The sequence below is a fragment of the Symphalangus syndactylus genome, chromosome 3 (genome assembly GCF_028878055.3).
Source record: "Symphalangus syndactylus isolate Jambi chromosome 3, NHGRI_mSymSyn1-v2.1_pri, whole genome shotgun sequence".
In the NCBI taxonomy this organism is placed as follows: domain Eukaryota; kingdom Metazoa; phylum Chordata; class Mammalia; order Primates; family Hylobatidae; genus Symphalangus; species Symphalangus syndactylus.
Window position 1 is genome coordinate 30,050,639 of NC_072425.2, and position 22,969 is coordinate 30,073,607.

Below are 22,969 nucleotides of genomic sequence, written 5' to 3' on the forward strand. Positions count from 1 at the left end.
TCATCACTTATTTTTCTTCCATTTAAGGACTTACATTTTTAAAAAACATTTCTTGTTATGCAGGTCTCCTAGCCACAAATTTTCTGGGTTTTCTTTTTCCAGAAAAAAAATTTATTTTGCCTTTAATTTTGAATAATGTTTTGGTCAGATATACAATTTTAAGTTTATAATTTCTTTCTTTTAGCACTTTAAAGATGTGTCTCCATTCTTCTGAAATACACAGTTTCTGAGGGGAAATTAAATTTGTATATTTGTTTCTTTATACATATTTTTTCTGTTTTTAAGGTTTTTCTCTTCACTTGTTTTCAGGAATTTAATTAATATGGGTTTTTGTGTGGCTTTCTTTGTGTTATTTCAGCTTGAGGTTTATTGAGTATCTTGGATCTGTGAATTTATATTTTTTATGAAATTCATAAAATTCCTAGTCATTGTCCTTCAAATATTAATGTTTATATAAGTAGTTAACATTTGATAAATGTATATTTTAAATCGGCAGCAAAAATATGCATATACATGCTATAAATTAAGTGGTTTGGAATAATGAGCTATCTTTTTTTTTTTTTTTTTTTTTTTTTTTTTTTTTGACACGGAGTATCGCTCTGTCACCCAGGCTGGAGTGCAGTGGCGTGATCTCGGCTCACTGCAAGCTCCGCCTCCCGGGTTCACGCCATTCTCCTGCCTCAGCCTCTCCAAGTAGCTTGGACTACAGGTGCTCGCCACCATGCCCGGCTAATTTTTTTGTATTTTTTAGCAGAGACGGGGTTTCACCGTGGTCTCGATCTCCTGACCTCTTGATCCGCCCGCCTCGGCCTCCCAAAGTGCTGGGATTACAAGCGTGAGCCACCGCGCCCGGCGAGCTATCCCTTTTTTCAAAAGAAAATTAGATCTTTTCCTCACTCCATTCACAGAAATGAATTGGTTTTATATGAACAACCTCATGTAAAAAATGGAAATGTAAAAGTTTTCAATGAAAATAAAAGGATTAGTTTAGACACTTAGTATAAAATATTCAAGTTGTTGATCAAGCAAACCCTGTATTTCTGCAAAAATTAACTAGTGGCCAACTAGGTAGGCACTCCCTGATCATCACCCAAAATCAAATCTACCATACATGATTGTGAAATTTATGGTAGGCAAGCCCAAAATATTTTTATTAGCTGTTCTTGAAAGAAAAATTATGAAAGTTGTGTACTCCTTTCTTTTTTTTTTTTTTTTTTGAGACTGTGTCATTCTGTCACCTTGGCTGGCATGCAGTGGTGCAATAATAGCTCATGGCAGCCTCAACCTCTTGGACTCAAGTGATCCTTCTGCTTCAGCCTCCCAAGTAGCTGGGTCTACAGGCATATGCAACCATGCCCAGCTAATTTTTAAGTCTTTTGTAGAGACAGGATTTCACTATGTTGCCCAAGTTGGCCTCAAACTCCTGGCCTCAAACAATCCTCCCAACTCTGCCTCCCAATGCTGGAATTACAGGAGTGAGCCAATGTGCCCAGCCCTCTTTTGAAAATGTTCCCATGTATTAAGTTCAGCTACAACAATTTGTAAACCAAAAATAAGAGTGTTTTAAACAAAATAGAAATATATCTGTCTCTCATGCTTATATAAACATACACAGTTAAAAGCCTGCCTAGAGGCTGGACTATTGTCAGATAACCTAGACACCATGCTTCTCATTGTACTGCCATTCTCGACATGTAACTCCATTTTATGGTCCAAGTTCCAAATATCTTACCCATTTATCCATTTTATCTTAGTCAGCCAGAAGGAGAAATTGGAAGGAGAAAATTGTGTCCTCTCACTCTAAGATTTCCTGGAAAAAAAAAAAAAAGTCAACATTGGTCCTATTTACATCCCACTGGTCAGAATTGAGCACATCTAGCTGCAAGGAAGTCTGGGAAATGAAGTTTGTTTTGGGCTATGGTATCCGGGTGATTCTAGGTGGTGCATTATTGAGGAAGAAGTGAAGAACATATACCGGGGGACAAGCAGCCTTTCTGCATTATTTGTTCTTTCTTTCAACAAAATTGTTTGGCTCCCTATCTACAAGACACTAGTGATGGCCCCTAAGATGTAGGATGAACAAGCATACAGCCCACCCCCACCTGAATCTTACAGTCTAGTGAATGCATAAAAGTTGAGTAACTAAGAACACATATCTTCTGTACCATTTCTGCAGCCTATTTTCAACCAGTTCTTTGTGGACATTCTGTTTAATCCCTATAAATGAGCAATGCTATCGTCAAGCCTCTACCTAGAACTTCACATTACATTAGGCACTCAGTATTATCCTTGAGTCTTAAAAGAAAACTTCAGAGATCATTTAGTTGTTTGTGGTTAAGAAAACTGAGGTCCAGGGACAAAGGGATTTACCCAAGGTCCCTCCTTTAATCTCTTTGTTGTCAATGACTCAGATGTCTGTCTGCAATCACTACAGAGTGTCAAGACCTTAAATTTCAAGAAGTAAAAGCTGAGCTTTCCTCAGGATTACCCAACTGTATATGAGTCATAGGGAAAAACCCCTGGGGACAGCCATCAACCAATCTGCTGTTTCAACAATGCAGCTTGCTAAATTTTCTATTATAATTTCTCATTATGCAATGGGAACAGAGCCCACCCAGACTGCTGAAATACCTCTTGAGCCGACCTCTGTGCCTAGAAAGAAACCAGTTAGTTGGACATGCTAGATTTAATTCCCTACTCTAACACTTATTAGCTGTGCGTCCTTGAGCACATTGCTTAACCCAGCCAAGTTTTAAATTTCTTATCTCTAACTTGGGGAATGTGGATGAAAAGAGTTAAACTCTGTAAAATACTTGAAGAGATTTATTCCGAGCCAAATATGAGTGACCATGGCCTATGACACAGCCCTTAGGAGGTCCCGAGAATATGTGCCCAAGGTGGGTAGGGTGCAGCTTGGTTTTATACATTTTAGGGAGGCATGAGACATCAATCAAATACGTTTCCGAAATACATTGGTTTGGTTCACAAAGGCAGGACAGACAAATCAAAGGGCAGGGGAGGCGGGGCTTCCAGGCTACAGGTAAATTTAAACATTTTCTGAGTGACAATTGGTTGAGCTTGTCTAAAGACCTGGGATCAATAGAAAGGAAATGTTCGGGTTAAGATAAAAGATTGTGGAGACCAAGGTTCTTTTGAAGTCATATAGTAGCTGCCCTTAGAGACAACAGATGACAAATGTTTTTTATTCAGATCTTTAAAAGGTGCTAGACTCTTACTTAATCTCTTCAGAATTGGGAGGGCCTGGAAGAAAAATATCTAGCTATGTTAATAGAGATTCTTTACAGATGCACGTTTTCCCCTACAAAGGACAGCTTTGCAGGACCATTTCAAAAAATGGCAAACAAACAAAGTAAAATATGTTTACTTCCTTGTCACATAATGTTATGCCAGAATCATATTGGAGGGTAAGTCACGATATATAGGGTTAAATAAAACCCATCTGATGAGAATTTATGGTTTGTAGGGCATAACTCCACAGATTCCTTAGATAGGAATTTGGGCAAGATAAAAAAAACCAGAGCCTAGTCCTTAGGACGATTACCCGTATGCTATAGTACAAAAAGGATCAAGTGAAATATCATAAATAATAAGTTTAGTACAATAGCATACCTGTAAATGTTATTTTCATTCACTTACATTCATGCATCATTGCTTCCAGGGAAACTTCCTTCTCAAAAACTATTTTGATTTATTCAACTACTTATAATCCTTCAATGGCTCCCAATCACTTACAGGAGAAACTCCAAATCCATTGGCATAATTTTCAATTTCTTCTTTTTTTGACAAAAAAAAAAAAAAAAAAGGTGGGCCAGGTGCAGTGGCTCACGCCTGTGATCCCAGCACTTTGAGAGGCTGAGGCAGGCAGATCACGAGGTCAAGAGATCGAAACTATCCTGGCCAACATGGTAAAACCCCGTCTCTACTAAAAATACAAAAATCAACTGGGCATGGTGGTGCACACCTGTAGTACCAGCTACTTGGGAGGCTGAGGCAGGAGAATCGCTCGAACCCGGGAGGCAGAAGTTGCAGTGAGCCGAGATCATGCCATTGCACTCCAGCCTGGTGACAGAGGGAGACTCCATCTCAAAAAAAAAAAAGGAGATTTGGCAAATCGAAGATGGAACTAAAACATAAGTCAATTGACTCCTGTTCTACTAATCCCTGAAAAATAACTATAGTGAAACGTAGGAAGTTCTACAAGAGGGATTAATACAGGACACTAGGGTAAAAAGGGGAGTGTTGTTTGTCATAAGGTTGCTTACATTTTCTTAGCCATTCAGTTTCAGAGACTGAAATACATCCTGAAAGATTTACTGTACTTATTTCTAGATGCAGAGTTGTAAGTGATTTTCAATAATTTTGTTGTCATTTTGAGTATTTTCCAATTTTTCTTTTTTTTTTTTTTTTTTTTTTTAATTTTTGTAGAGACAGGGTCTTGCTAGGTTGCCCAGATTGGTCTCAAACTCCTGGCTTCAAGCAATCCTCCTGCCTTGGCCTCCCAAAGTGCTGTGGTTACAGGCATGAGCCATCACATTCAGCCCCAATTTTTCAACAGTAAAACACTTCTTACTAGTCTAATAAAATAAAATATAATAATGGTAATAACATGTGCTTGTAACTTGAAGATTATCCCCAGCAGAGGAAATAATTAAGAGTCAGGTTTGTGAATGAAGTCCGGGAGATTTAATGACAAGATAACCCCAGTGGTCTGTGGGGCCATAAGTGAGCATATATGACACAGAGACTCACCACCAGGTTATGCCGTCTCAAGTCACCACCAGGTTATGCCATCTGGGTGGCTACATCTTGAGGCAGGACCTGCAATTGAAAGGCAGTCTTCAGCTCTGATACAAGCAGTCATGCTCCAGCCAAATATGTCTCATTTAAACTGCAGTAGACCAATAATTGTTTGTTTTGTTTTGTTTTTGTTTGTTTGCTTGTTTTCTTAAGAGCTTTATGGAAACATAACTCACATACCATACAATTCACCCGTTTATTCTTACATTTCATATAAATGGATTCATACAATATGTGGTCCTTTGTGACTGGCTTCTTTCACTTAGCATAATATAATGTTTTTAACATTTGTTAAACATTAACATTAACATAATATTTGGCCATTATAGAAAATGCTGCTAGGAACATTTATGTACAATTGTTTTTGTTGGATACATGTTTTCATTTCATTACGAATACACCTAGTTATGTATCTCCCCTCTTTTTCCTTTCCAATGGGAATAGTCATTTTGGTTCTGTGGTCTCTGTATATTATGTGTATGAGGAGGGGAGCATAGAAAATCCTTCCTTTTAGTTTACAAATTACCAGAGTGAGAGAAGGCACATCCAGATCTAGTAAAGAGGCCACCTAGCATCCCCTAGTCTACTTTGGACTTTTAGCTGATTCCAGAGGTTGTATGAACTGTTGTGTTTTCTCTCTGTCTTGGGGTGGCATGATTGTCTTTTGCATGTAAGAAGGTCAGTGAACTAAATATTTGCTGACAAGAATAGCAGACTTTGGTCGCTATTAATGTTTTCCACCAACCATTTCCAATTCTCCTACCAGAAACATTGCACTTCCTCATCCTCTTGAAATTGAGTGTGACTATGTGACTTACTATGACTAGAAATGTGAGTGAAAGTGACTCTTCTGACTTCCAAGACAGTGTACTATTTATACTTCTTTTTTCTTCTGCTGCTACATACATAAGACTTCCATGAGGAAAACTTTAAAACAATAATAGATACAGAAGAGCTGAAAAATGGAAATATTCTAAAAACTTATATAGAGGAATAAAGGTCCATGAATATTTAAGTCAACTTAAAAAAAGAGTAGTAAATAAAGGGGATTTCCCCTACTAGATATGACATGCTATAAAGCCATAGTAATTAAAAGAAAATAGAATTGGCATGAGAAAAGATAAATAGACAAATCAAACAGAATAGAGAGTTTAGAAATAGACTCTAATTTAGAGTCTGTATATTAAGCCTTCAAATGTACATGAAGTCTATTTAGAATCTAGTCTATATTTAGAGATAGATTCTAAATAGACTTCATGTACATTTGAAGGCTTAATATATAACAAAGTTTGACACCATACATCAATGGGAAAGAGTAGTTTCTAGCAGATGATGTTGGGAAATATCAGCCCACTGTGCTGACCCTGGGCCTCTTTGACCCCAAATACAGTTCTTGCCCTCCTCTACTTTCTATCACAGGCTGCAGGCTACAGGCTACATTCCTAGTCTCTCCTGTCACCTGCCCTTCATCCAGTAAGGCCAATGGGAGGCAATGGAGAAGACTGCAGAGAAAGAGGAAGAAATAATCCAGGGTATTCTCTCCTACTCTTCATGCATTTGATGACATTTATGGCAGCAGCGGCATCTCTTTGTTCATTTCCATTCCCTCCAAAAACTCCTGCATGGATTCCAATTCCACCAAGTAGTCCCAAGTTCCAGTAACATTGGCTCCTCCTGTTCTTTATTATTAAGCCTAAGAGTGATAGTGGCTTCTTGCTGTTGCTAAGGTCTGGGTTGCCTCAGCATCTCCTGGTTAACTCACCAGATCTACCATCATTCATGTAACAAAGTCCCTGCATTGAATGTCTTTTGTTGTAAACACTAAAAATGGCATGCATTTTTCTGGGTAGGTCTGACTGACATACTTACTATGTGGAGAAAAATACATCTGAATCCCCACCTAACATCACATGCAAAAGGTGGAGTCTAAAAGAACTAAAAATCTAAATATGAAGGCTAAAACTATAGTTAGTAGGAGAAAATATGGAAAAATGTCTTTGTAACCTAGGTATGGAAAAGCTAAAATTCCAAAAGCACAAACCATAAAAAATTGGCAAATTTGATTATATTGTAACTAAGGATTTTTGTTTAATGAACAAGATAATGAAAGTTGAAGAAGACAAAGTTAACAAATAGATGAGTGATTGAAAAAATACATCTTTAAGGTCTAAAGTCAACAAGAGCTTAATATCTAAAATATATAAGAAAATTTTGCAAATCAGGAAGAAACAGATAGCTGTCCCAATATTAATAGAAATATGGTAACAGGATATAAACAGTCAATTTACAGATGAGAAAGCCTCAAAAGCTAACAAGTTTATGAAGAGGTGTTCAAAATCATTAGCAATTACAGAAGTGCAAATGATATTTTGGACCCAGAGAAAATGACATTTGCACTAGCCAAAAATCTAAAACTGTGTGAAAAAAACTAGATTAGCAGCAATGTGGAATATCATGGCCACCATTTCCATGGTGGACCACCCAGAAGGCAGCCATCCTAGAGGACAAACTGTCAATATTTAGCCTCATTCCGTATGCACATAGCAGCAATCTTTCTCCAGGGTATATAACACAAGCAATTCTCACATAGGTTTATCAGAGGACATTCCTGGGGATGTCTATTGCTATATTTCTTTTTTTGGAGCGAGTGCTGGGTAGTCAAGGGAGAGATGGAAAATAACTTTGACAACCACGCCTGGAAGAATGAGTAGGTAAAAATCAGTAAAGCCACATGATAAAATATCAGGCATGAGTTCAAAGAAATGGCTTAGATTACTTTCATAGCAACATAGATGGATCTTTAAAAAAACATTTCCCTTGGCCGGGCATGGTGGCTCACGCCGGTAATCCCAGCACTTTGGGAGGCCAAGGCAAGTGGATCAACTGAGGTCAGGAGTTCGAGACCAGCCTGGCTGACATGACAAAACCCCATCTCTTTGTATTTAACCAAAAATTCAAAAAAAATTAGCCAGGCGTGGTGGCAGACACCCATTGCAGGAAGTCAGGGACCTCGAACGGAGGGACCGGCTGGAGCCGCAGCAGAGGAACATAAATTGTGAAGATTTCATGGACATTTAGCAGTTCCTGAATAATACTTTTATAATTTCTTACCCCTGTCTTACTTTAGTCTCTTAATCTTGTTACCTTCAGAAGCTGAGGATGTACGTCACCTCGGGACCACTATGATAATTGTGTTAACTGTAAAAATTGATTGTAAAACATGTGTGTTTGAACAACATGAAATCAGTGCACCTTGAAAAAGAACAGAATAACAACGATTTTTAGGGAACAAGGGAAGACAACCATAAGGTCTGACTGCCTGCAGGGTCGGGTAAAAAGAGCCATATTTTTTTTCTTCTTGCAGAGAGCCTATAAACGGATGTGCAAGTAGGGAAGATATCGCTAAATTCATTTCCTAGCAAGGAATATTAATATTAATACTCTGGGAAAGGAATTCATTCCTGGGGGGAGGTCTATAAATGGCTGCTCTGGGAATGTCTGTCCTACGCATTTGAGATAAGGACTGAGATACGCCCTGATCTCCTGCAGTACCCTCAGGCTTACTAGGATTGGGAAACTCCATCCTGGTAAATTTTTGGTCAGACCGATTCTCTGCTCTTGAATCCTGTTTTCTATTAAGATATCAAGACAATATGTGCACCACTGAACCTAGACCCTTATCAGAAGTTCTGCATTTTGCCCTTTGTCCTGTTTCCTCAGAAGCATGTGATCTTTGTTCTGCTTTTTGCCCTTTGAAGCATGTGATCTACTCCCTGTTTTTACACCCCCTCCCCTTTTAAAACCTTTAATAAAAAACTTGCTGGTTTAAGGCTCAGGTGGGCATCACAGTCCTACCAATATGTGATGTCACCCCCACCAGCCCAGCTGTAAAATTCCTCTCTTTGTACTCTTAGTCTTTATTTCTCAGCTGGCTGACACTTATGGAAAATAGAAAGAACCTACGTTGAAATATTGGGGGTGGGTTCCCCCGATAGGCGCCTGTAATCCCAGCTACTGCGGAGGCTGAGGTGGGAGAATCGCTTGAACCCAGGAGGTGGATGTTGCAGTGAACCAAGAATGCGTCACTGCACTCCAGCCTGGGCGACAAGAGTGGAACTCCATGTAAAAAAAAACAATGCCGTTGATGAAAAAAATTAAAAATGAGAATGGATTACATTTATGAAGATTCAAAATAGATGCATATAAAATAATATGCATTGTGACAGAACACATACAAAGAAAGAGGGACATAAGCAAAGCAGCATCTTTCAGGCCTCCCTCTCTCCCTCCCATGCTCCCTACACATCTATACTTTCCATGCCAACAATACTGAACTGTTTGTGGTTCCACAAACTCAGCATGTCTTTTCTCTACCATCTGCCTCTATATGCACTGTTCGTTCCTCCAACCTTCCCATCTAGTTCAATGAGGGATGGGCACACTGAATCTTTCTTATTGGGGAAACATCTGAGCTCACAGCTTCTTATTTGGAACACAGTAGTTGCTCAGTAAATATTGCTGACTTTAAACTCAGCTTGGACACCCTCTGCAGGCCTCTCTTGTGCCACAAACCCCTTCCATTCTCCCTCAATCTTTTTGTGAAAATAGCTACAGATTGTTAGAAGATTGTACCTTCTAAAGTCTCAGCATTATGCTACTAATCTGGAAGGCACACACTTGGAGGCCAACATTCTGGGAGCTCAAGATGGGAAGAAGACTAAAGTGTAAAGTTTCCATATGTTGACTTTCATTTAATTCCCCAACCATTTTCTATAAAGTACCTCTTCTTCCAACTGTGCCTCGTGTCCACCAGTCCAGAGCTCTTCTGATTCACTGCCTTCTGAGAGTAAACCTCCAGCTACATGCCAGGGCAAAGGAGAAGACATCACCTGATGTAGTGGGTAGGATGGACCTAGAAGTTCTCTTGCTCTTTATACAGATTCTCAGTCACTCCTCCTTTTAGGCCCAATTTTACCTCATTCAGAAGTTCCAGAATCCAGAACCTTTCTGGGGCTCTGGTGTGCAAATCCCCTCGCTCTCCAGCTGCTGCTGCTTACAACTCAGAATTCTCAGGTCTACGGAAGCCAGTTGGAAGAGTTGCCTACCTGCTTTCTTATTTGCAATATTCTTATCATCCCTTCTACCCTTTTGTCCTTGAGGGTTTATGCTGCACACTATGCCAAAAGTTTAGTTGCTAGCATTGTGTTGTTATTTAAGAGGGGGCAAGGATAAATGAATTTGTTTAATACATCATCTTTAACCAAAAGCTGCCTATTTTCAGACATTTAAAAATTATTAAAAATGTCTTCCTTTGAGGGAGGCAAAATTGGCAGGTTGAAAACATCTACCTCCTATTCTTGTTTTGACACACAGATTTCTGATATTAGAGAACACCTTGATGTCCCCTCACACTTTGATTCCCTTTCTTCTCCAGGCTGTAGACAAGCTCCCCTCCAGTACTTATTAAAATTATTGTATTTGTAACCAGTGGAAAATATACCTGGAAAACATGTGAAAAGTGGAGTTGGGATGAGGATGGAAGGAGGTGGGTGCATTGGAAGAATACAGAGAGCTCAGTTACCTTCTCCTAGGTCAGTGGTTCTCAAGGCTCACTCCCTAGATAAGCAGCATCAGCATTACCTGGGAACTTATTGAAATGAAACTTCTCAAGCTCCACCCTAGACCTGCTGGGTCAGACGCACTGGTGATGGGATCCAGAACTCTATTTTAACAAGGAGATTCTGATGCACACTCCTGTTTGAGAACAACTGCCTTAGAATCAACTGTGGCCATGGGCACAAGGAGATAATGAGGAAATCTGGCCATTGCATTACAGGGGCCATTACATGAGAAGAAACAACTATAAACAGGAGAGCCAATGAGTTGATATGAATTATACTTCTATCCCCTAGTAATTAATGGTATTCCTATGGAAGAAATAGCTAACTTCAGAGTGGTCTTTGTTAAAAAATGATTACTTTCCATTTATATTTTAATCTTAGGGTTTTACTTGCTTTCTCTACATCCTGTATATGAGTGTCTGTGCTAAGAGAGCGAAATGAGACCTAGAATATCCTCACCATTTGGTACCCTTGGTGCTACTCATAATTACACGCTTGACAACAGCTTTGTGCTGCAGGTGTTGCTGATGGCCTTCCAAAGAGCTTTGGAAGTTAATGCTTTAGAGTTAATCTCAGGAGTTAATGTTTCAGGGTCTTTTAACCAAGAGGCAATCTACCATAAAGATAGTCAATCTCCAACCCTTGGTTTGATTTCATTCCACCCTTAGGAAATACAGAGGGGAGTGCACCCCAAAGAAAACTTTCAACATTGATACTTGAGCTACTGTAATTCAGAAAAGTTTTTGAAAAGTTTCAACAGAAGGGTTGAAAAGTCAGGAATAGTACATAACCCATTTTTTTCCACAGAGACACGTTCTCTCAACCCCATCCAACTTTCCCAGAGTGCCTCTAAGACTCTAATAAACTAAAGATCCAATATCTTGAAATGAAAATCATGGTTTCAATTTTAGGGTCTACCGTGTGCCCAGCAACATACAAAGCTTTTACGTGTATTATCACAATTCACCTAAACTTTATGTTTCTGTGTTTTATACTCCATTTAAATATGAAGTGAGGACTCAGGTTAAACACCTTGACCAAGGCCACACAGCTAGTAAATCGGGATTAAATCCATATCTATCTGCCTGTAACATCCATGATCTTAACCACCCACCACACTGTCTTAGCATAGAATTGCCTCCTCTATGAAGGATTTCCACCACCCCAAATCCAAGTCAGTCAGTTATTATTCTCTGCTGCTATTTGTTTACTTGTCTGTCTCTCCTGCAAGACTATGAGCTCTGGGAAAGCAAGATTGGCTTGATTTCTTGCCTTGCTAGCACCTAGGAAAGGGCCAAACACAAAGGATATATTGAGTAGTTGTTTATTAAATCAAACAGTAAATGAAAGGGTGGGCAGATAAATGAATGGATGAGTAGATGGGTTTCAAAGAGAAGTTACAGCAGCAAATACATAACTCTAGTACCCATAGATCAAGTGTTAATTAGGGGAAAACCAAAAATATTTATCTGCAAACAATGGCACCTACATCCACTGTCTCTTACCTTTGCCATGTCTTTCATATCTCTGCCAATTTTGTGTGTTTGCTACCTCCCCTTTTTTTCCTTTCCTTCCTTTTCCCTCTCTCCCTTCCCTTTAAATACCGGTAATATAGAACTGAAATCATACATGTAATATTTTCGTTTGTTGTAATTTATGATTCAGATATAAATAATGTTTCCTCATTCTTAATTTCAAAATCCAGTGCATGGAACATTTTTGTAATGTCTAAAAATAAGATCCAAAACACAAACACCCACAATTGTCTCTCTTGATTTAACAATATACAGTAAATTGATTTTTTTTCTTTTTTCTTTGGTGAGTCAGTGACCGCCAAAAGGAAAAAAAAATTATCCAATCTTGTCCAATGATAGGAAGTAAGAAGACTTCAGCACCTACTAAGTGCCAGTTTGTGTGTGTGTGTGTGTGTGTGGGTGTGTGTGTGGGGGTGTGTGTGTGTGTGTGTGTGTCCTCCATCTTCTTATTTGCATTTATAGGGAGACAACTAAGGCTCAGAGGTTATGTAACTGTCCCACTGTTACCCAGGAAGGAAGAGGAGAAGGTAGGATTCAAACTCAGGACCCATGATTAGTTCTCTCGCATGAAATTAAAGACATCATATGGTAGAACAAACAAAGAGAAAATGTGCCTAGTTGAAAACAAAAACCTAGGATTAAGGAACGCTTTTTCAAGGAGAGCACCAAGGTTACTAGAACACGGTTTTGTAATCACGGGTGCAGAGTTTGCATGCTGACATTTCCTATGATTCAGCTCTGCCGTCCTACTCGGCTCTTTACGAAATTAAACCACATTTTAGAAAAGGAAACAATATCAGACTGATAATAATTTCTGTTTAAAATCAGATAATTTAAAACAAAGGTGAAAACCAGTGGAATGACATAGATTTTTATCTCACCTGCTAGTCACAGAAATGTTGAGTGTGAAAAACTTTGAATTCCAAATTCCAAAAATAAAACTTTCTTTGCTGGCTCTGGAGGTTTCTCATATTGTTTCACAACCTACATGCCCACGCCCCCACTCTCATGGCGTCTGCTTCCTCTTCCTCCCCCAGCCCATGCCATGAACCCAAAGGCATGCAACAGGGAGGGGGTCTAGGGGAGAGAAGAGCCCAGGAGCCCTTCCCTGTAAGGGCACTTCTGAAAATCCCCAAACACCACTTCACCAAAATTCTCTCAGGCTGCTCTGGGCTGAGCAAGAGTGGAAGAAACCAGGCAGGATGTCAGCCGTGCTTATGTTCTCAGAATTGCTACTTGGCCACAGTTTTCTCTGGCTTGAACCATAGCAGTGGGCAGAATGGAAAGTGTATGAAAAGAAAGTGCAACTGATGGTCTTGGAGAAGTCCTCAGAGTGAAAGCAGGAGGCGCCTGTGGGAGACTTCAGCCCTCACTAAAGCCAAATGGGCCTAGCTAAGCTGCCTGGCCCAAGGTACTAGGTCCTACCCTCCTGTCCAGATTTTGGGGGATTCTTGGAGCATCAGTATTCTCCCCTCATACCTCATTAGCTTTCAATTGCATTTTGCACCTTCATTCTTAAGAAGTCACTTGCCTTGTTAAATGTGAGTATTCCTCAAGGCCAATGCTAAGTCTCTGTTCTTCTGGCTGCATCTCAACAAAGTTGTAGAGTCAGAACACTATTGTGGTTGAGCATGAGGCATGAGTTTAGCCAGATCTGACTTCCAGTGTGGGCCCTGCCAATTATCAGCTTTATGACCTTAAGCAAGTAATCATCTTTCTTCATGTCATTCTCTTCTTGAATTTCTCTGCAAGACAACTCTCTAACCTGTTTTCATTTCCTACCTCTGATATAGCCAACTGCCTGCTAAACATTTCCACTTGGACGTTCCTTTATTGCCTCAAATATGACAAATAAAAACCATTATCTACTCTCCCCCATCCCCCAAAATCTTTCATATTCTTTCTTTCTGCTAAGACAACCATCATGTTTTGTTCTATTTTGCTTTTGAGACGGGGTTTCACTCTGTTGTCCAGGCTGGAGTGCAGTGATGTGATCACTGCTCACTGCAGCCTCCACCTCCCCAGGCTCAAGTGACTCTGCCACCTCAGTCTCCCGAGTAGCTGGGACTACAGGCACGTGCCACCATGTCCTTAACCAGTATTTTTTGTAGAGATAGGATTTCACCATGTTGCCCAGGCTGGTCTGTAACTCCTGGGCTCAGGCAATCTGCCCACCTTGGCCTCCCAAAGAGCTGGGAATACAGGTGTCAGCCACCATGCCCGGATGGAAGCATTTTTGAGAATCACCTTTAACCTCCTATATTACATCAGAACCAAAGTCCTGTTGATTTTTCCTCTTTAAACTCTCTGCAATCCCACTCTTCCTTTCTCAAAAGCTCTCGTCAGTTCATAGCATCTTATTTCCTACATGTATACCCTTTTCAAACTAGCCTTCATACCACGACCAGAAAAATTATTTCTGAAATTGCTTTGATCAAAATACCCTACCATCACTACCTCTCCCACCACTGAAAAAATACTAACAAGCTCTCAACCAGGAAAAAATTCGCTCTCCTTGCCCTGAGTACTCAAGGCTCTTCATAAAACAGGATCAGTGTCTCCCAGCATCATCTCCTTGGGCTCCCACCTGAGGCCTCTTCCTCAAACCATTTCACTCAATATGTAGTCCCTCATTTATCAAATATGTGTAGAATACCCACTTTGAGCCAGGTGTGATGATACAGTGGGTGAATAAACAGACACAGCCTCTTCCTAGCAGGAAAGCAGACAGGCTTTAGACCACTAAATACATACATAGGCTGGGTGTGGTGGCTCATGCCTGTAATCCCAGCATTCTGGGAGGCCGAGGCAGGCCAGATTACTTGAGGTCAGGAGTTTGAGAACAGCCTGGCCAACATGGCAAAGTCCCATTTCTACTAAAAATACAAAAATTATTCAGGTGTGGTGGTGGGTGCCTGTAGTCTCAGCTACTTGGGAGGTTGAGGCATGAGAACTGCTTGAAACTGGGAATTGGACGTTGCAGTGGGTCAAGATTGCACTGCTGTACTCCAGCCAGGGTGACAGAGTAAGACTTCGTTTCAAAAAAAAGAAAAAACACATACATATAGACAAATTGTGAACTTTGGTTAAACACAACAGATAGGTCATAGGCAGTTACATCTTTTACTTCTCCCAATAAAATGAACCAAAAAATTATTTTAAGGTATAAATGAACAACAAATTTTAATCAAATTTTGAAAGACAGGGAATAGATACATGAGTAATAATCAACTTTATTGAAAAGTTGAGAAAACTTCAACTTAATGAGCCTGGAGAGGAGAATGTTGAACATAATCATTCTCATGCACCCTACACATACCTGCAAAGTGTGGCTCTTAGAGACCTGATGCCCACAGAGGCAAGGAGCAAGATATGAGGCTGCACATCTGAATGCAAGAAGAGTTAAATCCGTAGATTCCCTCCCTTGGCCCCACAGAGCCTGATGGCCACCCCACAGACAGAAGATAGGAGAGCTAGCATGTGGAGAAATCTTTTGAAGAAATTCCAGACTCATGTACATCAGACACAGACTAGGACACAAGTGAGACATGAGATTGAAAATGATCATGCCAGGGTACATGATCATGCATTTCAGAACTTCAGGGATAAAGACATGCTCCTAAAACCTCTCAGACAAAGGGTTGGGGGCAAGGAGAGAAGAAGATCAAGATCATACACAAACAGGAATCAGAATGGCAATCAGTCATCTGCCGGAAATGCTAGAAGTCAGAAAATAACTGAAGAAAGCCTTCAAAATTCTGACAAAATATTTTATCTGGAATACATTACTTAGCTAAGCTATCAAAAGACATAAAAGGAACATATAGACATTTCCAAACATAGAAAGACTCGGAAAATTTACCTCCCATTTACATCCTCTTTTTTAGGAAGTTACTTGAGAATATCCTCCAGCTAAACCAAGGAATGAAACAAGAAAGAGGAAGTGCAGAGGCCCAAGAAACAAGGGGTCTAAAACAGGAAAACAGTGGGGGGAAGTTCCAGGATGCTAGCAGGGTAGGACACAAAGAGAACCACCAGTACAGACAGCAATGCAGGCAAGGGCTCCAGGTCAGGGCTTTGGGAAAGTAAAGCATTACAAAAACATAATATCTGGCCTATTTTATCATTTTGATTAGGGGTTGGCAAACTGCAGTCCGTGGACCAAATCCTGCCTACCACCTGTTTTTGTAAATAAAGGTTTTTTGGAACATGGCCAGCCGCCCCCATTCATTTACATACTGTCTGCAGCTCAGTTGCATATTGCCCATGACTTTAACAGCTGAATTGAGTAGTTGCAACAAAGGCTGTCTGGACCAAAAAGTCTAAAAATATTTATTACATGATCTTTTATAGAAAGAGTTTGCCAACGCCTCATTTAAAACTGGAGGTAAACAGGCAATTATTAGGAAGTATAAAGTTGGACAAGAAAATATATGAGCCTAATATACTACTTGGACTCTGCAAATAATTTTTGTATAATCATAAAAACATAAACACTGATTTGGATTTATCCAAAAATTGTGAAATGAATATTAAAGCAAGAGGAGAAATGAAGAGATGTATAGAAGATCTAAATTTTCCTTTCATAGCAGAAAATCAGTAGAAGTCTAATATTAATAAATCAGTATATAACAATATAAGCATATTTGCTAGAAATACTGAGGCATGTTATTAGAAGAGATAACTAATACAGTTCCAAGTGATTTCTCTGGACAGCAGGACCAAGTGTGGTAGAGATTCATAGGCAGAGCACTGCTGCTTTCATTATAAACCTTCAGCATATTTTTTTAACTTGATAAAGTGGTAGTTAATTTCCAAAAATATTCAATCTCAAAAATTATAAAATATGATAGGTATTATGAAGCCCCAAAACAAGGTGCCATGAGAGAGAATAATGGAGGTAGATAAACTATAGGCTTACTTTAGTCTGCAGGGAAGGTGGTTCTAAGAAGATGACATTTAAACTGAGAACTTGAAAGCTAGCCAGTCAGTCAGTTTAGGGGAATGGTCCTCCAGGTAGAAGGACCAGCATGTGCAAAGGCTTGGGTATGACAGTGAGCTCTGTTGGGACTTAAAGTTTCTGAGGTTGTTACGATCAGCTGAAGGGGAGAGTGTGCCTGCAGAAGCCCTCAGGAGCAAACTTGCAAAGACAGCAGGAAAGAGACCATGAAGCATTTGTACCCTATCCAAAACGCAATGCTGAGTCACTGGATGACGCCATAAACACAAGAATGTGTCGCAAGACTGAGACCAACATTTGGCGTATGTTTCTTCCTTTTAAGATGTTTGCCTATAAACAGATTTCAATCCATAACCTAACAAAAGAAGTTACTGTACTGTCAGAAAGTGGAGCCAGACTATATGTGTTTCCTTTAGGATGACAAGTCAAGCTTAGACATAAGCCAGCAAGGGGACCTCCCCCAATGTCCTTGCTGGATTTGGAAGTGGCCATGTACTACTCAGGGATTGCCTGCTCTCATCAGCTATGTGACAGCTTCTTCTTCTCAAGTAAACTCCTACTTTGCTCCTTATACATACCCACTACTTTCCCTTAATCCCTCCTGGAATTTTGGATGCAAGATTTCCTACAATCTCTCCTTGGGCTCCTATGGGCCTGTCTTTGACTAAATCCAAAGTCTTGGTCTTGGCCATCACTGCATCGGCTTCCTAAATGCCCTCTTTATCCTCTCCTCATTCTGTTTCAGATGTCTCAATACAGATGAGTCTTTCAAGGAAGGACCCAAGAGATACTCTCTCCCTACCTCCATGAGGAAAGTGGAACCCAGGGAGAGCAGCAAGCTGATAGCAGAATCAGGATCACAATGCAGGTTGCACTGCTTTGCTTGTGAGGAGACCCCTTCAAGACTGCAGAAAAGAAGCCATCACATGCCCTTCCTTGGCCAGAAGCCTGGCATAGTGAAATTCCGAGAGGTGGAGTTCCTTTTTTATTTTTTTCTATTAATATACAATTTTCCTCTATTAAAGAAATAGCAATTAATATTTGAGAAAATGTGTTCTAATTACATTTTGCAATCCATGCCCTTGGGTTAAAGTGTACCCAGATGTAATTATTTTTGTGAAATAGCTCTTAACTCTCTGCATATTAAGTCTTGCTTCCTTTAAAAGCAGCAGGATGCCTTCACATCATTGCTGTTGGCATTTTCTTGTCAGAATTACTAAGGATTAATTACAAATTACTTTTATTGCACTGGGAGTAGGCAGCACGGAATCAACAATATGCCCTAAACGTTAATGTAGTCAGTAGTTTTCAGTCATTTTGGTCTCAAAACTCCTTAGCCTTTTAAAAATTGAGGACTCCAAAAAACTTGTGTGCATGTGGCTTTTTCTATGAATATTATTAGAAATAAAAACTGAGAAACATTAAAAATCTGTACTTATTAATTTATTTTAAAACAACAGCAATAATCCTGTTACAGTGGGATTAATGGGTTATTGTTATTTTAAAATAAATTAATAGGTAAAGAGTTACAGAAATAGTTTAACATATTTTTATGAAAAAATAACATTAAAAAATGCTAAGAGCAGCATTGGTTTTAGAGTTTTATAAATCTCTTCTATCTCTGGCTTAATATGAAACAGCTGGATTCTCATACCTGCTTCTTCCTTGAGTCTGTTGCAGATACCATACATCATGCAACCTCAGAAAAGCTCCACTTACAGGAGAGAATGAGTCTGAAAAAGAACCATAACATGCTGGTATTGCCGTGAAAATAGTTTTGACCTCGTGAGCTCGCTAAAAGTGTTTCAAGGATACTTAAGGGTCTCTGGACCACATTTTGAGAACCACTGGCTAAGTTAAAATAATAAAGCAAAATTCATTTATGTATCCAAACATTATATTTCCATATGAGTGCTTTCATTTAGTCCTCCCAACGAGCCAAGGAGGTGATATGTTATATCCAATTACATATGAGAAAGTGTTCCTTAGAAAATTAGTGGAGCAGCTCTTAAACATTTGAATGCATACGCCAGGATTTGGGTGTGGAACTTTTTGTGTGACATCCAGTGGCCAAAGTGATGTCACTCAAAGATGACAGACTTACCTTAGTATTTCACTCTGTCCTTGAATATTCATTTGTAGGTAATTCATTTGGATCCATCATCCAATAGCTTATCTCAATTCTATTTCATCTTCCTATAGTGTAGATGCCTATTTCATGATGCAGGATGTCTTATTTTGTTGTTTCCTATTCCTTATTTGTACCACTTTTAGGGGAGGTGATGTCCTAAACCTGCCATCTGCTGAGCAAAATAATAATCATAGCAATAATCCGCTGAGCAAATACCAATTTGCACTTTGCTGAGTGTTGGAGTTGAGGAGGAAGAGGGGGACTGGAAGAAGCAACGAGTGTGGTATAGAGACTGGGGTTGTACAATTAAATGGAATTAGCTTCCAACTCATTTCTTCTACTTACTAACTGTATGACTTGGGCAAGTCAAGGAACTCCATGAACCTCAGTATCCTTATCAGTAAAACAAAGATAACAATGCCATTCTCCCAGGGCTGTTGGGAAGTTCCTATAAAATAATGCATGGAAGGTGCCTACCACTGTGCCTGATACATACTGAGAGCTCTATGGACAGGTGCTGTGATAATGCAGATTATAGTAATGATGAAACAATACCCCTGACATTGGCACAGTCAGGTTGATTCAAGGACCCACAGAGGGTCCAGAATCACAGCCAGAAACTATAGCCTCTCCTTTCCTTCTCTCTCTGTATTCCGGCCACAAGAGCCACCTTTCAGACCCTCAATCATGCCAGGCTCCTTCCAGCCTCAGGGTTTTTCTAAATGCTATTCCCTCTGTCTGAAAGCACCTAAAACCCTCCATACTCACAGTCACCCAGCTGTTTGCCCTTCAGAGCTCGTAAAAATCACCTCCTCTGAGATGCCTTCCTGGACTACCCAGGTCAGTCACACTCCCGTCTCCCTCCATAGGCTTACAGAAAACCCGGTGTTTCTTCATAATATTGTCAGTTAATGAAGCAATTGTATAATTACTTGTTAAATGTCTGCCTTCTCCCTTCTCTCTAACTTCTATCTAGTTAGTTGCAAAGGAAAAGAATGTGATAACAGCCTCTGAGGCTGTCACCTCTACTTCAGACCACATATATTAAATTTTCTCCTTTTGGATTTGCTGAAAGCACAGATCCCAGGCATAAACTTCCCAAATAACTAACAGCCCAAAACCTTTTAAGGATAATAATAGCTGCTACTTTTTGAGATATTCCTCTGCGCTAATCATTGTATACACATGACCTGTTTAATTTTCTCAGGACCAAAATTTGCAGATGAAATAACAGATTCAGAGAGGTGAAGAAATTTGCCTAAGGTCAAAGTCAGCAAAGAGCAAATTTCAAATCTAGGTCAGTTGACTGACAATTCTGGCTTGCCCAAGACTCTGAAAGTTCACAATTACTGAAACCCCTCAGTTCTGGGCAAATCAGAATGGTTGGTCACCTTACTAACCCACTTAGCTGTCTGCCTCTAGGAAGCCACATAATCTTCCCAAGTGCAGGATTCTTCATATGTAAAATGGCAATAACAGCCCTATCTGTAGAATGGCTTCAAGTCATGAATGGAATAATATATTAAATAATAAAGGGCCTGGCTCAGTGGCTCACGCCTGTAATCCCAGCACGTTAGGGCGCCGAGGCAGGCAGATCACCTGAGGTCAGGAGTTCAAGACCAGCCTGGTCAACATGGCAAAACCCCATCTCTGCTAAAAATACAAACATTAGCCAGGCATGGTGGTGGGCGCTGGTAATCCCAGCTACTTAGAAGGCTGATGCAGGAGAATCGCTTGAACCCAGGGGTGCGGAGTCAGCCGTGAGCCGAGACTGTGCCACTGCTCTCCAGCCTGGGTGAGAAAGCGAGACTCTGTCTCAAAAAAAAAAAATAATAAAGGCACTTAGTAAACATTCATTAAATAACAGAGTAGACTTTCAAGAAATGTTTACTGAATGAATTGACAAAAGTAATAAATATATAGGAGATGTGCTGGTAAATTTATTAAGAAGCATTTAGAGAAGGGAGACTGTTGTGAAGGGAGGGAATAAGAAATAGCTTCAAGAAGTGACTTCACAATGATTTTGGAGTCTGGCCTTATAGAAAATATAGTAAGGCCAGGCGTGGTGGCTCACGCCTGTAATCCCAACACTTTGGGAGGCCAAGGCGGGCAGATCACCTGAGATCAGGAGTTCAAGACCAGCTTGGCCAACATGGTGAAACCCCATCTCTACTAAAAATACAAAAATTAGCTAGGCATGGTGACGGGCGCCTGTAATCCCAGCTGCTCAGGAGGCTGAGGCAGGAGAATCACTTGAACCCTGCAGGTGGAAGTTGCAATAAGTTGAGATCACGCCACTGCACTCCAGCCTGGGCAATAGGGCAAGACTCCATCTCAAAAAAAAAAAAAGAAGAAGAAGAAAGAGAGAGAGAGAGACAGAGAGAGAGAGAGAAAGAAAGAAGGAAGGAAGGAAGGAAGGAAAGAAAGAGAGAGAGAGAGAGAGAGAGAAAGAAGGAAAGAAAGAAAGAAAGAAAGAAAGAAAGAAAGAAAGAAAGAAAGAAAGAAAGAAAGAGAGAAAGAAAGAAATCATAGTAATTATGTATGTAGGCTTAAGATAGGAGAGTATTCTATGAAAAACGTCCAAAATGTTCACATCACAGAACAAGTAAAGTACAGATCCCATCGACAGGTTATTAACGGCAGATGTGAGTGAAGCATGGATGTATATTCTAGAGGAATCACACACAAAGCTAGGAGGGAAAGAGCCTGGAGCATCAGGTCTGATGACAACTCTATTCCCTTAACTAAAGCCCGTCACCAAACAGAACCGTCTACAGGAGAGGTGTCCAATCTTTTGACTCCCCTGGAAGAAGAAGAATTGTCTTGGGCCACACATAAAATACACTAACTTATGATAGCTAATGAGCTTAAAAAGGAAATCACAACAAAATCTCATAATATTTTAAGAAAATTCACAAATTTGTGTTGGGCCACATTCAAAGCCGTCCTGGGCCGTATGCAGCCTGCAGGCTGTGGGTTGGACATGCTTGCTCTACAGGCTTCTTTGACGTGTGACTAGGCATTTGTCACCACTCCAATTTGTGTGTGCCCATAAGTGCATGTGTTTTAAAGAGCATTATTGAGCACCTACACTATGCTCAGGACTATGTTACTCCCATCACTTTGATAACATCAGTTTGATAACTGAGAAGTTCTGACGAAGAAAGCGGTGAAGGTGCTGCAGCAAGGACGCAGGAAGACAGAGAAGAAGCCCATCACATGTGTGCCTCAGCCAGGCTCTCCAGGCTTTCCAGAGAATCCATAAACAATGGGAATGGTTCCCCTTGACATCTCTGGCCTGTCTTCTCAAAGAAGTACTGTCCACCCTGAAATATTTGATACCAGCTAATCAGTTTACCCAGAAAATGTGCACATGAGATTCACTCTTTCCCTAGACTGCCTGCAGTTGTTTTCTTCTTCTCCACCTCACCCCTTTCTCTTCTATAAATCTTATTTGCAGCCTTTATAGTAAAAGTAATTGCTGTGGTGTTTCTTTTTTTTTGTTTTTTATTTTTGAGATGGAGTCTCGCACTGTAGCCCAGGAGGCTGGAGTGCAGTGGTGCAATCTCAGCTCACTGTAGCCTCTGCCTCCCAGGTTCAAGCAATTCTCCTGCCTCAGCCTCCTGAGTAGCTGGGACTACAGGCGTGCAGCTGATTTTTTTTTGATTTTTTAGAGAGACGGGGCTTCACCATGTTGGCGGGGGTGATCTTAATCTCCTGACCTCGTGATCCACCTGCCTCAGCCTCCCAAAATGCTGGGATTGCAGGCATGAGCCACCGCGCCCAGCCTGCTGTCTTATCTACAACTAACCTGCTGATAATTCACCAGATTTCTCTGCGTGATCCTTTTGAAATTATTCTGAAAGTGATAGGTCTTTGTAAAATTTCATATTTTGCCCAAGTC

The 22,969-nt window shown here is 40.2% G+C and overlaps 1 long non-coding RNA gene across 1 annotated transcript in view; it reads right to left on the reverse strand.

Annotated features, from left to right (window-relative positions):
* Positions 1–1,647: 1,647 nt before the first annotated feature.
* The window catches only part of LOC129478974 (uncharacterized), a 73,347-nt gene continuing 52,025 nt past the window's right edge, over positions 1,648–22,969 (reverse strand). The window contains exons 2-3 of the long non-coding RNA XR_008656524.2: positions 4,771–4,839; positions 1,648–1,810 (exon numbers count right to left, since the gene is read on the reverse strand). This is a non-coding gene — a long non-coding RNA (uncharacterized lncRNA). The remainder of the gene's footprint in view (positions 1,811–4,770; positions 4,840–22,969) is intronic.